Here is a 21,318-nt window from a genome sequence, read left to right as displayed (position 1 = left end):
CTGTTAGTGGCAGAGAACAGTCTGGACAGTGCGTCAGGTTTGGTGTTCTTGGAGCCGGGGCGGTATGAGAGGGTGAAGTCAAACCGACTGAAAAACAGGGCCCACCTAGCCTGTCGAGGGTTCAGTCTCTTGGCTTGCTGGAGGTACTCCAGGTTCTTGTGGTCAGTCCAAACCAGGAATGGATGTTGTGCTCCCTCCAGCCAGTGCCTCCACTCCTCAAGGGCCAGTTTGACCGCTAGCAGTTCTCGATCCCCCACATCGTACCGGGACTCAGCAGGACTCAGGCGGTGGGAGAAGTAAGCGCAGGGGTGCAGCTTTCCTTCCGAACGTTGAGAGAGCACCGCGCCGACACCACTGTCTGAGGCGTCCACCTCCACGATGAATGGTTGGGAGGTGTCCGGGAGAACCAGAATGGGTGCCGTGCAGAAGCGGTCCTTGAGGTCTTTGAATGCCTTTTCTGCCTGAGGAGACCAGCCATAAGATCCACCTGTCCCTTTGGTGAGGTCTGACATGGGTGCTGCCACAGAACTGAAGTTCCTGATGAACTTGCGGTAGAAGTTAGCGAATCCTAAGAACCGCTGAACCTCCTTAACGGACTTGGGAGTAGGCCAATCCCGGACGGCCAGGGTCTTGGCAGGGTCCATTTGGAGTTGGCCTGTCCGTACAATAAATCCCAGAAAGGAGACCTCGGGAACATGAAATTCGCATTTCTGGGCCTTGGCGAACAGATTGTTCTGTAGCAGCCTCTGGAGAACCTGGCGGACATGGTGGCGGTGCTCCTGCACGGTCTTGGAAAAGATAAGGATGTCGTCGAGGTAGACAAAAACGTATAGGTTAATCATGTCCCTTAAGACGTCGTTGATTAGGGCCTGAAAAACAGCTGGTGCGTTGGTGAGTCCGAAGGGCATCACCTGGTATTCGTAGTGCCCAGACGGGGTGTTAAAGGCAGTCTTCCACTCATCTCCCTGTCGGATACGGATGAGGTGGTATGCGTTCCGTAGGTCCAACTTGGTGAAGACGGTGGCGCCTTGGAGCAGGTCGAAAGCTGTGGACATCAGCGGAAGGGGATATCGGTTGCGCACAGTGATCTTATTCAGGCCCCTGTAATCAATACATGGTCGGAGCCCCCCATCCTTCTTGCCGACAAAGAAGAAGCCGGCTCCAGCAGGTGAAGTGGAGGGTCGAATAAACCCAGAGACCAGGGCATCTTTGAGGTATTCCTCCATGGCCTTGCGTTCTGGCTGAGAGAGTGAAAACAGTCTGCCACGAGGAGGGGTAGTCCCAGGGAGCAAGTCGATGGCACAGTCGTAGGCCCGGTGCGGAGGAAGAACGGCGGCCCTGCTCTTGCTGAATACCTCCTTGAGATCCCAGTACTCTGTGGGAACTTGAGATAACTCGGTGAGATCAGGGGGCTCGGCAGGAGACACAGGAGAGCTAGAGAGCAGACAAGAGGCATGGCATGCAGGGCCCCATTCCACAACCTGGCTTGTTACCCAGTCTATGCGAGGGTTGTGGCGAGTAAGCCAAGGAAGGCCTAGAATAACTGGGAACTCAGGTGAAGGAATCAGGTGCAGGGATATTTCTTCCTTGTGACCTTGAGACTGGAGGAAAACTGGAGAAGTAACTTGGGTGACTCTTCCATCACCTAACGCTTGGCCATCGAGGGCAGACACAGACAGTGGGACTTCAAGAGGTGCAGTCGGAATATTGATGCTTTGGGCGAAGTGAATATCCATAAAGTTCCCAGCCGCCCCTGAGTCTATCAAAGCTTGACAAGAGTGGACAGACTCACCCCAGGAGATGGAGACCGGGATGTAGATTCCTTGGCCAGGGAGTCCGGGAGAGAGGGTAGGCCCCGTCACAACCCTCCCTCGGCTGGACGGGGCGGTCCTTTTCCCAAGAGTTCGGGACATGATGCTCGGAAGTGACCAGGCTTGCCACAGTAGATGCAGCACTTGTCCCTCCTTCTGCGCTCCCTCTCAGATGCGGAGAGGCGAGTACGACCCACTTGCATGGGTTCTGGACAGTCACTGAAGGAGGTAGACGGTCTCCAGGTAGAGGTAGGGAGGCTGGGGGGGCTCAAGGCTTGGTGGCGTTCTCTCATCCTGTTGTCCAGACGAATAGCATGTGAGATGAGGGTTTCGAGGTCACTTGGGCATCCAATAGAGGCCAGACCGTCCTTGATGGGGTCAGACAGACCATGGTGGAAGGCTGACACCAGGGCAGTCTCGTTCCATCCACTTACTGCTGCGAGTGTTCGGAACGAGATGGCGTAATCTGCGACGCTTCCTCCTTGCCGGATGGACATGAGCTTTCGGGCTGCGTCGGTACTGATGTCTGCCTGATCGAAGACCCGAAGCATCTCTTCAGAAAACAGCTGGAAATCAAAGCACTCAGGTCCCTGTCTTTGCCAGATAGCAGTAGCCCAGGCTCGCGCCTTACCAGCTAATAAGGTGATCACAAAGGCAATCTTGCGGCGATCCGTAGTGTAGGTGGTAGGCTGAAGCTCAAAGGTGAGTTGACACTGGGTAAGGAACTCTCGGCACTCACTGTGCTTGCCGTCATACCTCTGTGGTGCAGGAAGGCTGGGTTCGCGAGGTGAAGAAGGCAGCATTGCAGGAGGCACTGGAGCAGGAGTGGGAGCTGGAGCAGGAACTGGATCAGGAGCAGGAGATGCAGGCAGAGATGTCAGCTGTGCCAGGGTTTTCCCAATTTGCTGAAGCAGTTCCTCGTGGCGAGCGAGGGCCTCACGTTGGCTGGTGAGCGTACGTCCATGAGCGTCCATGGTCGCTCCGAAGCGTGTCAAAGCTGCCATAATTCCCTGAAGGTTGGCCGGGTAGACAGTTGAAGCAGCCTCTGCTGAGTCGGTCATGACGGAGTCTTTCTGTTAGGGTTTTGCTGGGATTCGAACCTGGTTCGTTGGTGTGATAATCCAGCAAACCCCCACTAGGCCACCAGGGGGATGACTCAAATGCAGAGGCGTGAGGCGGAAGTAGAAAAAGAATCAAAAGGTTTATTTAAACTATATACACTATATACAGGGCAAAACAAAAGACAAAAAAAAAACCAAAGAGTATAATCCAAAAGAAAAGCAAAGTGCAAAAATTCAAAAGCTAAGAAGATCAAAAAACACAGTACAAAGGAAACTGGAGATAAACATAACAGCACAAAGACTCCGTGACAAGAGGACTGAACTCAGGGGTATAAATAGACAAACTAATTAAGGACACAGGTGAAGATAATTAGGCAATTAACACAAACACAAGACACAGGAACAGTGGCGGCCTCTAGAGGCCAAAATAAACACGACATGAAAAGGAAATAACAGCGGCCTCTAGAGGCCAAAACAGTCCTAGTCCTAACACAGGAAACATCTTATTATAAATTTATTTCAAAGTGGCACAGAGTGACATTTCAATTTGATCAATTACGTACGTATTTCTTCATATGTTGTAACCTCTATCCCTCTTTTATGTGTGCTGCGCTTTCTCCAGCTCCTCAATTTGAAACCAATGGTTTAGAACGTGTGAACATTCCACACACGTAACCATGTCAAACACTTGACTGGTGTCCGTTATTAGCAACACTTTAATCTACCAAAATGTATATGGCACTCGCTCATTAAAAACTTCAATCCTAAAGCATTTATGGGTTGTATTGATGCTTACCTCCTTCTCCAAAGGGGGGTTCAGTGGTTTGGTAGGGCGGAGGTCCCCCTGAGGCTGAATCTGTGCATATTTAGGGCACCCCATTAGTTATGAAACTGGTTATTAGCACTAGTTATTAGCACCAGCATAACGTAATATTTCATCTTGTTTATCACACAAGTCAGTTCAGTTATTAAAATGGAAAAAATGTCACTGTACAAACTGTAAAAGTGTTCTCTTGATAGGCTAATCCAACCACGTTCATACTGTTCATTTACCATTCGCTAATATTTTGAACACACATGTGAACGATAGCTACCTTTCTTTGGGAAAAACTGAGTGACCAGTTGCCTGCCTCTCCGGTCCCTCTCAGCTTTCAGCTGCCTTTCTTTACGTTTTTGACAGCCACTCTTCATATTTAGCGATCATAGACTGTACGCAGGGCGGCACGGTGGTGTAGTGGTTAGCGCTGTCGCCTCACAGCAAGAAGGTCCGGGTTCGAGCCCCGTGGCCGGCGAGGGCCTTTCTGTGTGGAGTTTTCATGTTCTCCCCGTGTCCGTGTGGGTTTCCTCCGGGTGCTCCGGTTCCCCCCACAGTCCAAAGACATGCAGATTAGGTTAACTGGTGGCTCTAAATTGACCGTAGGTGTGAATGTGAGTGTGAATGGTTGTCTGTGTCTATGTGTCAGCCCTGTGATGACCTGGCAACTTGTCCAGGGTGTACCCCGCCTTTCGCCCGTAGTCAGCTGGGATAGGCTCCAGCTTGCCTGCGACCCTGTAGAAGGATAAAGCGGCTAGAGATAATGAGATGAGATGAGATGAGATGAGATGAGATGAGACTGTACACACTCCACTGCTGGCTGGCTGGCTGCTGCACCGCGACACAGCAGCAAGTAGCGTTGCACTCATAGACATATAAACATAGACGCCGCATTGAGCTGGTGGCCTGTTGCTGGGATACGTCAGAGTGTCCGCCATATTTGATGTGGCAAATCTTCCCCGTAAACCGATGCAAGTAAATGGACTGAACTTCATAAAGCCCCTTTCTACAATAATATTTAACTCGATGCCTTTTATTCACCCATTAAGACACACACGTATATATTTGGGAAACAAACAGGCATCAAAACAACATATATAACTTTTAATATGATGGTTATAAATAGTGCGCGAAATACCCGTCAATATTCCGTGGGAGGTGTGACCTAAATTTCCTCAACATGCAGCAGGCCTATACCGGAATCAAGCTATCAGAAACTTTTTTTTTTATTCCGCTGCTACTATCGTAGGCTACTAACGATATCTACACATCAAGGCATGTTTTGGAGCTGAGCAGGGACCGTGTAGAATAATGTGCTGTGCTTACGCTGCTGAAGCCGTGCCGTGCCGTCTCCGCATCACTTTCATTAAATGCCGTGCAGATAGGCTATAAAATGTCTCCAAAAACAATTTTTGCAATATACACTGCTATATGGAAAAAAATTCAATTAAACCATATTACAATGGGATTGCTCCATGTGATTGCTTCACAGTCTGACATGCTTATCTCTTCTATTTTTGAGTGTGCCATCACCATCTGACAGCTGGTGGTGAAATTGGTTGGGTGGGCTATGAAATAAATTATATTATATTTGTTGTGGGCGGCACGGTGGTGTAGTGGTTAGCGCTGTCGCCTCACAGCAAGAAGGTCCGGGTTCGAGCCCCGTGGCCGGCGAGGGCCTTTCTGTGCGGAGTTTGCATGTTCTCCCCGTGTCCGTGTGGGTTTCCTCCGGGTGCTCCAGTTTCCCCCACAGTCCAAAGACATGCAGGTTAGGTTAACTGGTGACTCTAAATTGACCGTAGGTGTGAATGTGAGTGTGAATGGTTGTCTGTGTCTATGTGTCAGCCCTGTGATGACCTGGCGACTTGCCCAGGGTGTACCCCGCCTCTCGCCCATAGTCAGCTGGGATAGGCTCCAGCTTGCCTGTGACCCTGTAGAAGGATAAAGCGGCTAGAGATAATGAGATGAGATGAGATGAGATATTCGTTGTTTGGAGACAGGTTTCACCGAGCGGCTATTATGCGCGAGACTTCATATTAGCCACAAAGTCAGAAAAATCTGTTCGTAAAATTACGTTATAATGACCAAATACAATGAAAAGTATTTTTCCAGTCTCAACTGTGAAAGGTAATCCCATGTGATCTCGTTTGGACGGTAAACCTGTTGGTACAGGTAAACGCAGCACATGAATGAGGCATCTTTGCCACATCCAATATGGCGGCGAGGATGACGTATGATTCTACACGGAAGGCGGCGTCTATGTTTATATCATAGATTTACATAGAAGACTAGATTCCTCACCGCGTATTCCAGAACGTCCGCACAGGGCGGCCATCTTACCACAGACCAGGGGTATGAAGACTTACGCAAGCACAGCACAGCCCAGCACTCGCATTATGATTTACAGGAAATCAAAGTACTGACTTTGATGACAAGATGATGTGTGTGTGTGTTTTAATTGTAGATGTTTATATCAGTATGTTTAGTTTTATTTTAACTGCACATTGGAGCCTAGTCAAATGAAATTTCAATCTTCTGTGCTAACATATATTGACTTTGACATGATAATCAGCTTTGAATGTTCTTTTTGTAAATGTAAAGATATCTTTATCCTTGGAAGTATAACCACATGTGATTAATTAAATGCTTTTTTTTGTCACAAACTACCGTGAGTCGCTGTCACTGTTTTATACTATTACTTACTCGGGCAGTGCATTTGTTATTATGCTATGATGTGAGTTTACATTTGTTATTATGCTATGCTGTGAGTGCATTAGGTTTTTGAGGTGGATGAAGTATTTCTGAAGTTTCAGAAGTGAGTAAGCTGTTTATTTAACTTTAGCTTCCCCTACGGCCCTATCACATGTAAAAATATTTTCACTAAAAATTGGAAATAAATTGTATGGTTATTTGTCCTAAGGCCTCAGTTATCCATAAGTATGCAGTGTTAGGCTTCTCACAGCATAGGAATTTCAGCATGCATCCTGTCTTACAGTCTGTAGTATACTGAAATATTTTCACCAAGCTATGAGTATTTTTTTAAAACATAAAATGATTATTCATCATTAATATCATAAATACATACTTCCGTTTGTTTTTTTTATATAACAAACCAAACCGTTTGAATATCGATTGAAATTTGAGGAAGTTAAGGTCATCTGAAAAGTACATATCGCTACCAACACAATGTAATGGGTAAGCCAGCTGTCTGAGGTAAGATGACCGCCATGTGCGGACGTTCGACTTCGTTGACGGGCAACGGGGACGAGGCATCTAGTCTTCTATGTAAATCTATGGTTTATATGTCTATGGTTGCACTCGCATCGCGCTTCTACCAGAACTGGATCGTACCATTTCGCAAAAGGGGGAGGGTTAAATGACAGTATGTTGAAGAACTCAAGAAATAGACAACCTTGTTCAATTAGCTCATTTTACCAGATGGAATATTGCATTGTTGTTATTTCAAAAGTCTTATTAAAATCATTAAAAGTATATTATCAGCCCCTTAAAGGGCCCCATGGCAGTGCTGGGCCCCTAGAATTGTTCTAACCTTTCCCCCCCCTGGCGGCGCCCATGTGTGCAGGTGCAAGTTGTTTACAGCACATGCGAGCATCCGCTTGGCACGCGCGCTGTCTGGAGCGCGCCCGAGAGTCTATCTGATGCACGCGCCAAGACACACAGGTGTGACAGTCTTGCACAAAATTGGTACGAAAATTAATGTAGATATAAATATCTTATGCCAAATTATTATGGCATGTTACAAAAAAATAAAGAAAAAATGAAAATCCTTGTCTCCAATTTATGAGTCCAAATGCAGTTAATGCATAAGTCCGAGTCGAAGTCCGAGTCATCAGTACTCAAGTCCAAGTCAAGTCACGAGTCCTTAAAATTAGGGCACGAGTCAGACTCGAGTCTGAGTCCTGGACTCGAGTATTACATGCCTGATCGCCAGCCACGGTCCCGTCAGGCATCGGCCAGCTCCATGCTGTTGCCCAGGTTGCTCCAGCTCCACAGAGTGAAGCCCGGTCAATTCCGCATGGAGGAGCCTGTAAGGAGTTTGCCTTGCATACAAGGATTTGTGTCAGTTTGGCTCTGCACTTTTCCCCTGTAGAGGCAAGACACTTTTGCAACCCCCTACATCATAAATCAGGAATAAAACACTTTGGGGACATGGTGGAGCTCCTGTTACCACCCCAAAGTTGATTATTTTCCTATAACAGCATGCTCTGAATTTTTTTTATTATTATTAATTATTAGCTAAACGCCACATACTTTTTATCCCTTCATAGTTGAATGTAATGTTCCTGTTATCACTTATGCAATAACAGATACAGTCATTCCCTCAGCAGTCTCTCTTTTTTCTTCTCTTTTTTCTTGAATTGTTCTTGAATTAAATAGAAGAAAATAAAGGTGGTAAAATTCAAACATATGAGTTTAGATGATTTATTGAGATTTGATTTTTAGAAGAAATGTTCAGTCACTTTGGTCACTTCCCATTATCTATCAGAGACCTGTAGCATCATAGTGAGTCTCTTCCCAAGCACTTTATCCAGCTTGTGGTTAATGCACCTTGAGGCTCAGCTTAATTCTGTAAATCAGTAAATCCTTCACCCGGTCCTCTTAGTCTCTCAAAGATTCCTAATATACATATATATACACATTTACACCTAATATTGTGTAGGTCCCTCGCCCTTGTGCCACCAAAACAGCTCTGATTTATCGAGGCATGGACTCCACAAGCCCTCTGAAGGTGTGCTGTGGTATCTAGCACCAAGATGTTTGCAGCAGATCCTTTAAAGGCGTCGTGCGGTAATTTCAGCAATCAGGCTATATCATGTGTCAAAATGTCGGGTTTGGTGGGTTATTCAAGCCCCTCAGTTTCCTGCGATCTCAGTGTCACGATGCGCCCGCTACAAGCATTTAAAGTTGACGTGCACAGCCAAATTTAGGCAGCTAGCCGTTAACTAGGTCAACTTATGTGTGACGTCATACCAGTAACCTCCCTTGGGTGATGCTGGCCTGTCCCCATGTTTTCTCTATAGCGTGCGTTTACCAGAGTTGTTTACATTGCGGATTTTGTGGATTTATTCAGTTTGTGGATAGTTTTGAACACTCAAAACACTATGAAATGATGTATTAATATTCTGTGATACAAAATGCCTAATCGGTGTATTGTGTTTGGCTGTAACAACGAACACTGAACACTATTTGTGACTGTTGTTATCAATGGATCTGATTTCAAGGTCATGGCTAGGTATTGATAGAAAAAAAAAATTTTTTTTAAACACATCGTGGCAGCGGGGGTGTGGTCAAGCGCCGGTCTGTGACAGGAGGGCGGAGCCAGGGAAGGTGAGTGGCAGAATCATTACACCTGACGGTAATTAACCTGTGTTTTGTGTGTTTTCCCAGTCACCGCGCCCTATTTAAGGAGGCAGAGGGAGAGCAGAGAAGAGCTCATCCCGGGACAAGAACACAGTGTGTGTGTTTCGCTATCAGATTAAAACTGGCGGTTATACTGAAAAGTCTGGCAATAAAAAGCCTATTTGCATCTGAAGCGTTGTCCTGCCGTCCTCTGTGCTCCACCCACACTTCAGAGAGCTCTACAGTGGTGCCAAAACCCGGGACAAGGTGGAGCACCAACCTTGCAGCCCCATGGAATCCTCCCCATTCGCGGACCTGGTCCACGCCCTCGCCACGGCTCAGCAAAGCCAGCACCAGGCGCTCATCACGCTCCGAAAGGAGCAAGAGCGGCGCTTCGAAGCCCTGGTGCTGGCCCAGCAGGAAGATCGTGAGGCGTTCCGGCATCTCCTCGCGTCGGCGGGGTCCACCAGCGCCCCGGCCGCGGGCCCGTCTCCCCTCACCGTGACCAAGATGGGCCCGCAGGACGACCCCGAGGCGTTTCTCACATTGTTCGAGCAGGTCGCCGAAGCCTCGGGGTGGCCGATGGAGCAGCGCGCGGCGCGCCTCCTTCCCCTCCTGACGGGAGAGGCGCAGCTGGCCGCGCTATAACTCCCCACCGGCTGGCCTACGCGGACCTTCGCCGGGCCGTCCTCCAGCGCACGGAAGCGCTGGCGCTGTTGTTCTGGCGTGCGCCCCACGCGCTGGAGGACGGCCCGGCGAAGGTCCGCGTAGGCCAGCCGGCGGGGAGTTATAGCGCGGCCAGCTGCGCCTCTCCCATCAGGAGGGGGAGGAGGCGCACCGCGCGCTGCTCCGTCGGCCATCGTGACGAGCGCCTGGTGCTGGCTTTGCTGAGCCGTGGCGAGGGCGTGGACCAGGTCCGCGAACAGGGAGGATTCCATGGGGCTGCAAGGTTGGTGCTCCACCTTGTCCCGGGTTTTGGCACCACTGTAGAGCTCTCTGAAGTGTGGGTGGAGCACAGAGGACGGCAGGACAACGCTTCAGATGCAAATAGGCTTTTTATTGCCAGACTTTTCAGTATAACCGCCAGTTTTAATCTGATAGCGAAACACACACACACTCTGTTCTTGTCCCGGGATGAGCTCTTCTCTGCTCTCCCTCTGCCTCCTTAAATAGGGCGCGGTGACTGGGAAAACACATAAAACACAGGTTAATTACCGTCAGGTGTAATGATTCTGCCACTCACCTTCCCTGGCTCCGCCCTCCTGTCACAGACCGGCGCTTGACCACGCCCCCGCTGCCACACACATGTTTTAAGTGTTTCTATGTATCAATCATTAATTGTACAAAATGATTTTCATACATTTATGTATTTGTCATATCTTTCTTTGTCACATGAAGTGTTGTCTTGATAACACATGTGGCACATAATTTTAGCAAATGGATGACAGAAGATTAATTGAAAGATTTATGCTACAGAGCTGCCTTTAACTAATAATTATCACTTATTACTGACGATTGTACGTTTACTAAACAATACAATACAAAGCTCAATACTCCCAGCCTATAACATACTGAATATCAAGTTAAAATCAACCGCAATAAAAGGAAAATGATGAAAACTGGAATATCAAGGGGTCTACTGTATCAGAAGGCCCACTGCATTTCGCGAGATCGCAAGCTGTCAAGTTGCTAGAATTCAATCTTTCTAGCTATACTTTCACCCCCTACAGCTATCAGTATTACACATAATCATAGATTAATCACACAGCATTCTAATTCAAGTGAAAATGGTCTTTAAAAATACACATAAGTAGTGATTTAGTCAGAGAAACCAACCAAAACAAGTCTTCAAGTCGCCGGTCTTCATTCTCGTCTTCGTTTCTGTCGTCGTCAGAACTGTCCTCATTTTCTTCTGAAGATGAGTGCTCAGGTTCAAATCTGTAAGGCTGGATACCACCAGGACATTCAGCTGTCAAAATCTCTACTTGTGGGCCATTTTCTTCTTCTGTATCGGTAAAATCAAAGCTAATTTCCTCAGCATCGCTCCTATTTTCTGGTGTGTCCGTCATTGCAACTGCACCGAGTGGTTACTGGTATGACGTCACGCAGCTGTTCCATTGACCGAGAGGGGGCACTGCGAACGCGGAAAATTTCAAGTGATGGGCATGATCAAATAAGGACCGATTACAACCGCGGGAAGCTTTTGAAAAATCGACGGTCAATTTATTTTGAATCTCGAAAGCATTCTGGTGCAGAATAATGCGACTTTTATCACCACTGCGTGACGCCTTTAAGTCCTTTAAGTTGGTAAGTTTTGAGGTAGGGCCTCCATGGCTCAAACTTGTTTGTCCAGTACATCCCACAGATGCTTGATTGGATTGAGATCTGTGGAATTTGCAGACCAAGTCAATACCTTGAACTTTTTGTCATGTCCTTTAAACCATTTCTGAACAATTTTTGCAGTGTGTCAGGGCACATTATTCTGCTGAAAGAGACTACAGGCATTAGGGAATACCATTGCCATGTGTACTTAGGGTATACTTGGCCTGCAACAATATTTAGGTAGGTGCTACATGTCAAAGTAACATCCACATGAATGGCAGGACCCAAAGTTTCCCAGCAGAACATTGCCAAGAACATCACACTGTTTCCACCAGCTTACATTCTTCCCATAGTGCATCCTGGTGCCATCTCATTCCCAGGTAAATGACGCACACTCACCCGGCCATCCACATAATGTAAAAGAAAAGATGATTCATCAGACCAGGCCATCTTCTTCCTTTGTTCCATGATCTAGTTTTGATTCTCAAGTGCCCATTGGAGGTGCTTTCAGTGGTGCACAGGGGTCAGCATGGGCACTCTGACTGATCTGCAGCTACTCAGCTCCATACACAGCAAACTGTGATGAACTGTGAGAGCTTTCTATCAGCCAGCTGTAGAAATCGTTCAAGGTGGGTGGAGCACAGAAGCACGGCAGGCCAGAACTGAGTTCTCTTAAACTCTTTATTTGCACTTTTCAGTGTCTACTTTGCTCTCCCAGTCACACATGCGCACACACACACAAGCATTCTGGTTGGGGAGAGAGCTCCCTTCCTCTGCTCTCCCTCTCCTCTTATAGGGCGCGATCACTGGGGAAGACACACAAACATAGGTTAATTCCTGTCAGGTGCAGTGATTCTGCCACTTACCTTCTCTGACTCCGCCCTCCATTCACAGACTGACGCTTGACCACGCCCCTGCTGCCCCATACCCCCACCGCCCGACTCAGGCCGGGGAGCTGTCCGGCCTGCAGCTGACTCCCCCCCCCGACGGGAGAGGAAATCCGCCATGACCATCTGTGCCCCCGGCCTGTGGACCACCTCAAACTTAAACGGCTGGAGTGCCAGATACCAACAGGTGATCTGCGCGTTGGCATCCTTCATGCGGTGGAGCCACTTGCAGGGGCGTGTGGTCCGACCAGAGGGTGAAAGGGCACCCCAGCAGGTAGTAGCGGAGGGTGAGGACTGCCCACTTGATGGCGAGGCACTCTTTTTCTATGGTGCCGTACCTGCCCTTGCGCACTGACAGCTTCCGGCTGATGTACAGCACTGGACGGTCCTCCCCCTCCACCTCCTGGGACAGAACAGCCCCCAGCCCTCTGTCCGACGCGTCCATCTGCAAAATAAAGGGGAGAGAAACGTCAGGGGAGTGTAACAGTGGTCCCCCACACAGTGCAGCCTTTACCTCAGAGAAAGCCCACTGGCATTGCTCCGTCCACTGGACCGGATCTGGTGCCCCCTTTTTAGTGAGATCAGTCAGCGGGCTGGTGACATCTGAATAATTAGGTATAAACCTACGATAGTAGCCAGCCAGCCCCAGGAACTGTCTCACCCCCTTTTTGGTCTTGGGCCTCGGGCAGGCTGCAATCGCTGCTGTCTTATTAATTTGCGGATGCACCTGCCCATTGCCCAAGTGGAAGCCCAGATACCGTACTTCCACCTGCCCAATCACACACTTCTTCGGGTTGGCTGTGAGACCCGCTCGCCTCAGCGACCTAAGGACGGCCCTTAGGTGTTCTAGATGCCGTGGCCAGTCATTACTATAAATAATGATATTGTCCAGGTATGTGGCCACATAGGTGGCATGGGGGCGGAGGACCCTATCCATAAGCTGCTGGAACATAGCGGGCACCCCAAACAGCCCAAAAGGAAGTGTGATGAACTGGTGTAAGCCAAACGGTGTGGAAAAGGCTGTTTTCTCTCGGGATAGCGGAGTCAAGGGGATCTGCCCATATCCCTTTGTCAAATCCAGTGTCGAATAAAAATGAGCCGTGCCTAGTCGATCAAGCAACTCGTCAATACGAGGCATTGGGTACACATCGAATATAGACACCACGTTGACTTTTCTATAGTCCACACAGAACCGGACCGACCCATCGGCCTTGGGAACCAAGACCACCAGGCTGCTCCAGTCACTGTGGGACTCCTCGACGATGCCCATTTCAAGCACGGCCTCGAGTTCTTCCCGAACCACCTTTTTCTTGTGTTCGGCCAGTCTGTAAGGGCGGCTGTGCACTACTACCCCCAGGGGCATCTCAATGTGGTGTTCTATGAGGCAGGGGCGAGAACACATCAGAAAATTCTGTCTGCAACTGGGCGACCTCCGTGAGTTGGGTCGGGGAGAGGTGGTCTCCACAGGGGACCGGAGCGGTGGGCGATGTCAATTTTCCCTTTTGAACCTCCGGCCCCAGCTCCGCCTTTTCTGGAACCACCGACACCAATGCCACGGGGACCTCCTTGTTCCAACATTTTAACAGATTGAGGTGGAAAATTTGTAATGCCCCACTCCTGTCCGTTAGCCTCACTTCATAGTCAACGTCCCCGACTCGCCGTGTGACCTCAAAGGGTCCTTGCCACCTGGCGATCAATTTGGAGTTCGACGTGGGCAACAATATGAGTACTTTATCTCCCGGTGTGAACTCCCTAAGGCGCGTGCCCCTGTCATACAGACGGACTTGACGTTCTTGGGCCTGCCGCAAATTCTCCTGGGTTAGGTGCATGAGTGTGTGGAGTTTGGCACGCAGATCGATAACATATTGAATTTCATTTTTGCTTGTTGAAGGTTCCTCCTCCCAATTTTCACGCAGCACATCGAGAATGCCATGCAGCTTACGCCCATATAATAATTCAAATGGGGAGAACCCTGTGGAGGCTTGTGGGACCTCTCGCACTGCGAATCACAGGGGCTCGAGCCATTTATCCCAGTTGCATGTGTCCTCGCTTACAAATTTCCGAATTATGTTCTTGAGTGTGCGATTGAACTGTTCGACTAAGCCATCCGTTTGTGGGTGATAAACGCTGGTGCGGATAGGCTTAATTCCCAGTAACCCATACAGTTCGCACAGTGTGCGTGACATAAATGTAGTGCCTTGATCAGTCAGAATCTCTTTGGGGATTCCGACTCAGGAGATGATGCGGAAGAGTGCCTCTGCAATACTACGTGCGGAGATATTGCGAACAGGCACTGCTTCCGGATATCGCGTTGCATAGTCCACCAGAACTAAAATAAAGCGATATCCTCGTGTTGACCGATCTAATGGCCCGACAAGATCCATCCCAATTCTTTCGAACGGGGTCTCGATTAATGGCAGAGGGCACAAAGGCGCTTTTGGAATGGCTGCTGGATTTACTAACTGGCATTCTCGGCACACCGTACACCACCTACGGACATCGCCACGAATCGCTGGCCAATAGAACTGGGCCATTATTCGGGCTAGTGTATTATCCTGCCCTAAGTGTCCGGCCATGGGATTAAAGTGAGCCGCCGGGAATATAAATTCCCGGCGGCTCTTCGGGATCAAAAGCTGTGTTATTTGTTCCTTAGTCTGAGTGTCCTGCGTTACTCTGTATAGTCTATCCTTAATAATGGCAAAATAGGGGAAGGATGGGGTGGCGTTTGACTGGAGCGTTTGACCATTGATTAATCTCACTTGGTCAATCGCATGCTGCAGAGTCTCGTCTCGTGACTGCTCTAACGGGAAATCTGCGAGGGATTCCCCGAGAGAGAGAGGAGGAGCCTGCTGCTCCTCACTCTGATGCAGTGATGACGTAGACGGCTCTGTGACAGCTGCTCCCACCAATGCCACACTGGGACCTCCCCCCGCTAAATTATGGCAGGCCCCACTCTTCACTAAATGCATCATTAATTCCCTAAATCCCGGCCAATCAGTCCCCAAAATTATCGAATGGGTAAGGCGAGGATTAACCGCCGCCTTTACTCTAGATTTCTCCCCTCGAAATAGAATGTGGACCGACACTAAAGGGTAGTTGTGAACATCCCCGTGCACACACAACACCTTCACCAATTGTGCTCTCCCCAATGCCTCGTCTTGCACCAGGCTTTGGTGGCTTAAGGTCTGATTACAGCCAGAGTCCACCAAAGCCTGATACATATCCCCTTGGATACTCACCAGTATGCGATACACTCCGGCCCGATCGAGGGCAGTCCCTGGCGCGTCGGGGATCCGGACCACCGTGCCCACCTCCATCTGATGACTCCATCTGACCACCACGCCCACTGATGCTGGAGGTGCCCCGGCTCCCCGCAGCACCAGCATACTGGCCCAGGCTTTCCCTCTGCACCAGTGTTCCGGAGCTCACTCACCTGAGGGGTTGAAGACACAGACACGGAAGTAGGAAATGGTAGGGCACTGCAGGTGCGGCGGGCTGGCTGGGGTGGAGCCGGCCCCCGCCTCAGCGGTGGGGGAATGGGGCAAGGATGAGGAACAGAAGGGGAGAGAGAGAGAGGAGAGGGGAGAAGAGGAGAAGTGCTGTCCTGCTGTCGGAATAGCCGCCATATGGTCCTCCGCCAGCTCGATGGCCTAATCCAGCGATGCCAGGCAATGGCACTGGACCCACTCCACTGTTCCTTCTGGAAGTTGGGTGACAAATTGTTCCAGCATCACCAGGTCGATGATTCCCTCAGCATCGCTGTTGTCGGCCCTCAGCCACCGCCAGCAGGCGTCCCGGAGTTGCTGGCCAAACGCGAACAGCCGGCCGACCTCCTCCAGGCGCAGCGTGCGGAAGCGCTGCCGTTGCTGCTCAGGGGTGCGCCCCACATGTTGGAGGACAGCCCTGCAGAGGTCGGCGTAGACCAGCTGGCTGTCGGCGAGGAGCTGTAGCACAGCCAGCTGCACCTCGCCCGTTAGCAGGGGGAGGAGGCGCGCCGCGCGCTGTTCCACCAGCCAACCCCACACCTCTGCTGCCTGCTCAAAAAGAGTGAGAAAGGCCTCGGGGTCGTCATGCGGGCCCATCTTCATTAGGGTGAGGTGGGGAGGGTCCACGGCGGTGGTGACGGTGGACCCCACCAACGTGAGCAGGTGCCGGAATGCCTGGCGATCTTCCTGCTGCGCCAGCACCAGGGCTTCGAACCATCGTTCCTGCTCCTTCCAGAGGGCGACCAGCGCCTGGTGCTGGCTCTGTTGGGCTGTGGTGAGGGCATGGACCAGGTCCTTGAAGGGGGAGGACTCCATGAGGCTGTTCTCTTCTGTACTCCGTTCCGGGTTTCGGCACCACTGTAGAAATCGTTCAAGGTGGGTGGAGCACAGAAGCACGGCAGGCCAGAACTGAGTTCTCTTAAACTCTTTATTTGCACTTTTCAGTGTCTACTTTGCTCTCCCAGTCACACGCGTGCACATCTACACAAGCATTCTGGTTGGGGAGAGAGCGCCCTTCCTCTGCTCTCCCTTTCCTCTTACGTATAGGGTGTGGTCACTGGGGAAGACACACAAACATAGGTTAATTCCCATCAGGTGCAGTGATTCTGCCACTTACCTTCTCTGACTCTGCCCTCTATTCACAGACTGATGCTTGACCACGCCCCCGCTGCCACACCAGCATTAACTTTTTCAGCAGTTTGTGCTACAGTAGCTCTTCACTGGGATCAGACCAGATGGGCTAGCTTTTGCTTCCCACGTGCATCAATGAGCCTTAGGCGCTCATGACCCTGTTGCCGGTTCACTAGTTGTCCTTACTTGAACCACTTTTGTAAGGTACTAACCCCTGTATACTGGGAACACTCCATAAGACCTGCCATTTTTGAGATGCTCAGTCCCAGTCATCTAGTCATAACAATTTGGCCCTCGTCAAAGTCAATCAAATCCTTACACTTGCCCATTTTTCCTGCTTCCAACACATCAACTTCAAGAACTGATTGTTCTCTTGTGGCCACCTCTTGACAGCTGCATGTACAGTGGTGCTTGAAAGTTTGTGAACCCTTTAGAATTTTCTATATTTCTGCATAAATATGACCAAAAACATCATCAGATTTTCACACAAGTCCTAAAAGTAGATAAAGAGAACCCAGTTAAACAAATGAGACAAAAATATTATACTTGGTCATTTATTTATTGAGGAAAATGATCCAATATTACATATCTGTGAGTGGCAAAAGTATGTGAACCCCGAGGATTAGCAGTTAATTTGAAGGTGAAATTAGAGTCAGGTGTTTCAATCAATGGGATGACAATCAGGTGTGAGTGGGCACCCTGTTTTATTTAAAGAACAGGGATCTATCAAAGTCTGATCTTCACAACACATGTTTGTGGAAGTGTATCATGGCACGAACAAAGGAGATTTCTGAGGACCTCAGAAAAAGCATTGTTGATGCTCATCAGGCTGGATAAGGTTACAAAACCATCTCTAAAGAGTTTGGACTCCACCAATCCACAGTCAAACAGATTGTGTACAAATGGAGAAAATTCAAGACCATTGTTACCCTCCCCAGGAGTGGTCGACCAACAAAGATCACTCCAAGAGCAAGGCATGTAATAGTCAGCGAGGTCACAAAGGACCCCAGGGTAACTTCTAAGTAACTGAAGACCTCTCTCACATTGGCTAATGTTAATAATCATGAGTTCACCATCAGGAGAACACTGAACAACAATGGTGTGCATGGCAGGGTTGCAAGGAGAAAGCCACTGCTCTCCAAAAAGAACATTGCTGCTCATCTGCAGTTTGCTAAAGATCACGACAAGCCAGAAAGACTATTGGAAAAATGTTTTGTGGACGGATGAGACCAAAATAGAACTTTTTGGTTTAAATGAGAAGCGTTATGTTTGGAGAAAGGAAAACACTGCATTCCAGCATAAGAACCTTCTCATCTGTGAAACATGGTGGTGGTAGTATCATGGTTTGGGCCTGTTTTGCTGCATCTGGGCCAGGACGGCTTGCCATCATTGATGGAACAATGAATTCTGAATAATACCAGCAAATTCTAAAGGAAAATGTCAGGATATCTGTCCATGAACTGAATTTCAAGAGAAGGTGGGTCATGCAGCAAGACAACGACCCTAAGCACACAAGTCGTTCTACCAAAGAATGGTTAAAGAAGAATAAAGTTCATGTTTTGGAATGACCAAGTTAAAGTCCTGACCTTAATCCAATCGAAATGTTGTGGAAGGACCTGAAGCGGGCAGTTCATGTGAGGAAACCCACCAACATCCCAGAGTTGAAGCTGTTCTGTACGGAGGAATGGGCTAAAATTCCTCCAAGCCGGTGTGCAGGACTGATCAACAGTTACCAGAAAAGTTTAGTTGCAGTTATTGCTGCACAAGGGGGTTACACCAGATACTGAAAGCAAAGGTTCACATACTTTTGCCACTCACAAGTATGTAATATTGGATTATTTTCCTGGATAAATAAATGACCATGTATAATATTTTTGTCTCATTTGTTTAACTGGGTTCTCTTTATCTACTTTTAGGACTTGTGTGAAAACCTGATGATGTTTTAGGTCATATTTATGCAGAAATATAGAAAATTCTAAAGGGTTCACAAACTTTCAAGCACCACTGTACATATATATTATATGGACACGAGTGCTTTTCTGGAAAATACACCACCCGCATTTTTCATACAAGCTCCACACAGAAATCCAAAACCATGACATACAGTGGGGCAAAAAAGTATTTAGTCAGTCACTAATTGTGCAAGTTCTCCCACTTAAAAAGATCAGAGAGGCCTATAATTTTCATCATAGGTACACCTCAACTATGAGAGACAAAATGAGAAAAAAAAAATCCAGAAAATCACATTGTCTGATTTTTAAAGAATTTATTTGCAAATTATGGTGGAAAATAAGTATTTGGTCAATAACAAAAGTTCATCTCAATACTTTGTTATATACCCTTTGTTGGCAATGACAGAGGTCAAACGTTTTCTGTAAGTCTTCACAAGGTTTTCACACACTGTTGCTGGTATTTTGGCCCATTCCTCCATGCAGATCTCCTCTACAGCAGTGATGTTTTGGGGCTGTCGCTGGGCAACACGGACTTTCAACTCCCTCCAAAGATTTTCTATGGGGTTGAGATCTGGAGACTGGCTAGGCCACTCCAGGACCTTGAAATGCTTCTTACGAAGCCACTCCTTCGTTGCCCGGGCGGTGTGTTTGGGATCATTGTCATGCTGAAAGACCCAGCCACGTTTCATCTTCAATGCCCTTGCTGATGGAAGGAGGTTTTCACTCAAAATCTCACGATACATGGCCCCATTCATTCTTTCCTTTACACGGATCAGTCGTCCTGGTCCCTTTGCAGAAAAACAGCCTCAAAGCATGATGTTTCCACCCCCATGCGTCACAGTAGGTATGGTGTTCTTTGGATGCAACTCAGCATTCTTTCTCTTCCAAACACGACAAGTTGAGTTTTTACCAAAAAGTTCTATTTTGGTTTCATCTGACCATGTGACATTCTCCCAATCCTCTTCTGGATCATCCAAATGCTCTCTAGCAAACTTCAGATGGGCCTGGACATGTACTGGCTTAAGCAGGGGGACACGTCTGGCACTGCAGGATTTGAGTCCCTGGCAGCGTAGTGTGTTACTGATGGTAGCCTTTGTTACTTTGGTCCCAGCTCTCTGCAGGTCATTCACTAGGTCCCCCCGTGTGGTTCTGGGATTTTTGCTCACCATTCTTGTGATCATTTTGACCCCACGGGGTGAGATCTTGCGTGGAGCCCCAGATCGAGGGAGATTATCAGTGGTCTTGTATGTCTTCCATTTTCTAATAATTGCTCCCACAGCTGATTTCTTCACACCAAGCTGCTTACCTATTGCAGATTCAGTCTTCCCAGCCTGGTGCAGGTCTACAATTTTGTTTCTGGTGTCCTTTGACAGCTCTTTGGTCTTGGCCATAGTGGAGTTTGGAGTGTGACTGTTTGAGGTTGTGGACAGGTGTCTTTTATACTGATAATGAGTTCAAACAGGTGCCATTAATACAGGTAACGAGTGGAGGACAGAGGAGCCTCTTAAAGAAGTTGTTACAGGTCTGTGAGAGCCAGAAATCTTGCTTGTTTGTAGGTGACCAAATACTTATTTTACCAAGGAATTTACCAATTAATTCATTAAAAATCCTATAATGTGATTTCCTGGATTCTTTCCCCCCATTCTGTCTCTCATAGTTGAAGTGTACCAATGATGAAAATTACAGGCCTCTCTCATCTTTTTAAGTGGGAGAACTTGCACAATTGGTGGCTGACTAAATACTTTTTTGCCCCACTGTAAATCTGTAGATGTCACTTGTGAGGAAATCGATTAATTGCTTTGATAAATTTGAGTACTTTTTTTTGTGAATGTGTCAATATAATAAAAAGAAAATCACACTTTGGCTTGTAGATATGAAGTTTATATTCTCGTGTTGAAAAACTCGCATTTTTCATATGAAATACATCGTGGATCTGAGTGACATATTTAAATAATATTGGCTGGCGTTGAGTGGTATATCATATATATTCCATTCACCTAGCATGATACTGAACGAGTTGAAGATGAGTAGCTGAATTGAATATATCTGATATAGTACCATGAAAAAATACAGCCAATATTATTACTATTATCCATACACATTACTTTCGGGTGTTCAATGCGTCTTTCTCTTTCAAAATGCTCTCTGTATCTTCTGTATTTAACAAAGCAAACCTGGTGGCCATGTTTGTTTACATCTCCAATGTGTCATGTCATGTTGTCTTGACAACCATGCAATATCGTAAACCATATTCAGTGGTCATTCTCTATGGGGTAGAGTGACATAATACATGTAGGATAAGCGATATGCTAACAATATCACATGCTATCAAACTAAAGGAATGAAACCCGCTAGAAGGGAATAGAATATATGTTTTTTTGTGGATGGTAAAAGAGAGCAACTGGACTTATTTGAAGATTCTTGAAGACGTTTCACCTCTCATCTGAAAGGCTTCTTCAGTTCTGTCTGACTAATAGGGAGTATCAGGTATTTA

Source organism: Neoarius graeffei, chromosome 3, assembly GCF_027579695.1.
Source record: "Neoarius graeffei isolate fNeoGra1 chromosome 3, fNeoGra1.pri, whole genome shotgun sequence".
Taxonomy (NCBI): domain Eukaryota; kingdom Metazoa; phylum Chordata; class Actinopteri; order Siluriformes; family Ariidae; genus Neoarius; species Neoarius graeffei.
The sequence above is the reverse complement of the archived record's forward strand: the minus strand, read 5'-3'. Positions refer to the sequence as shown.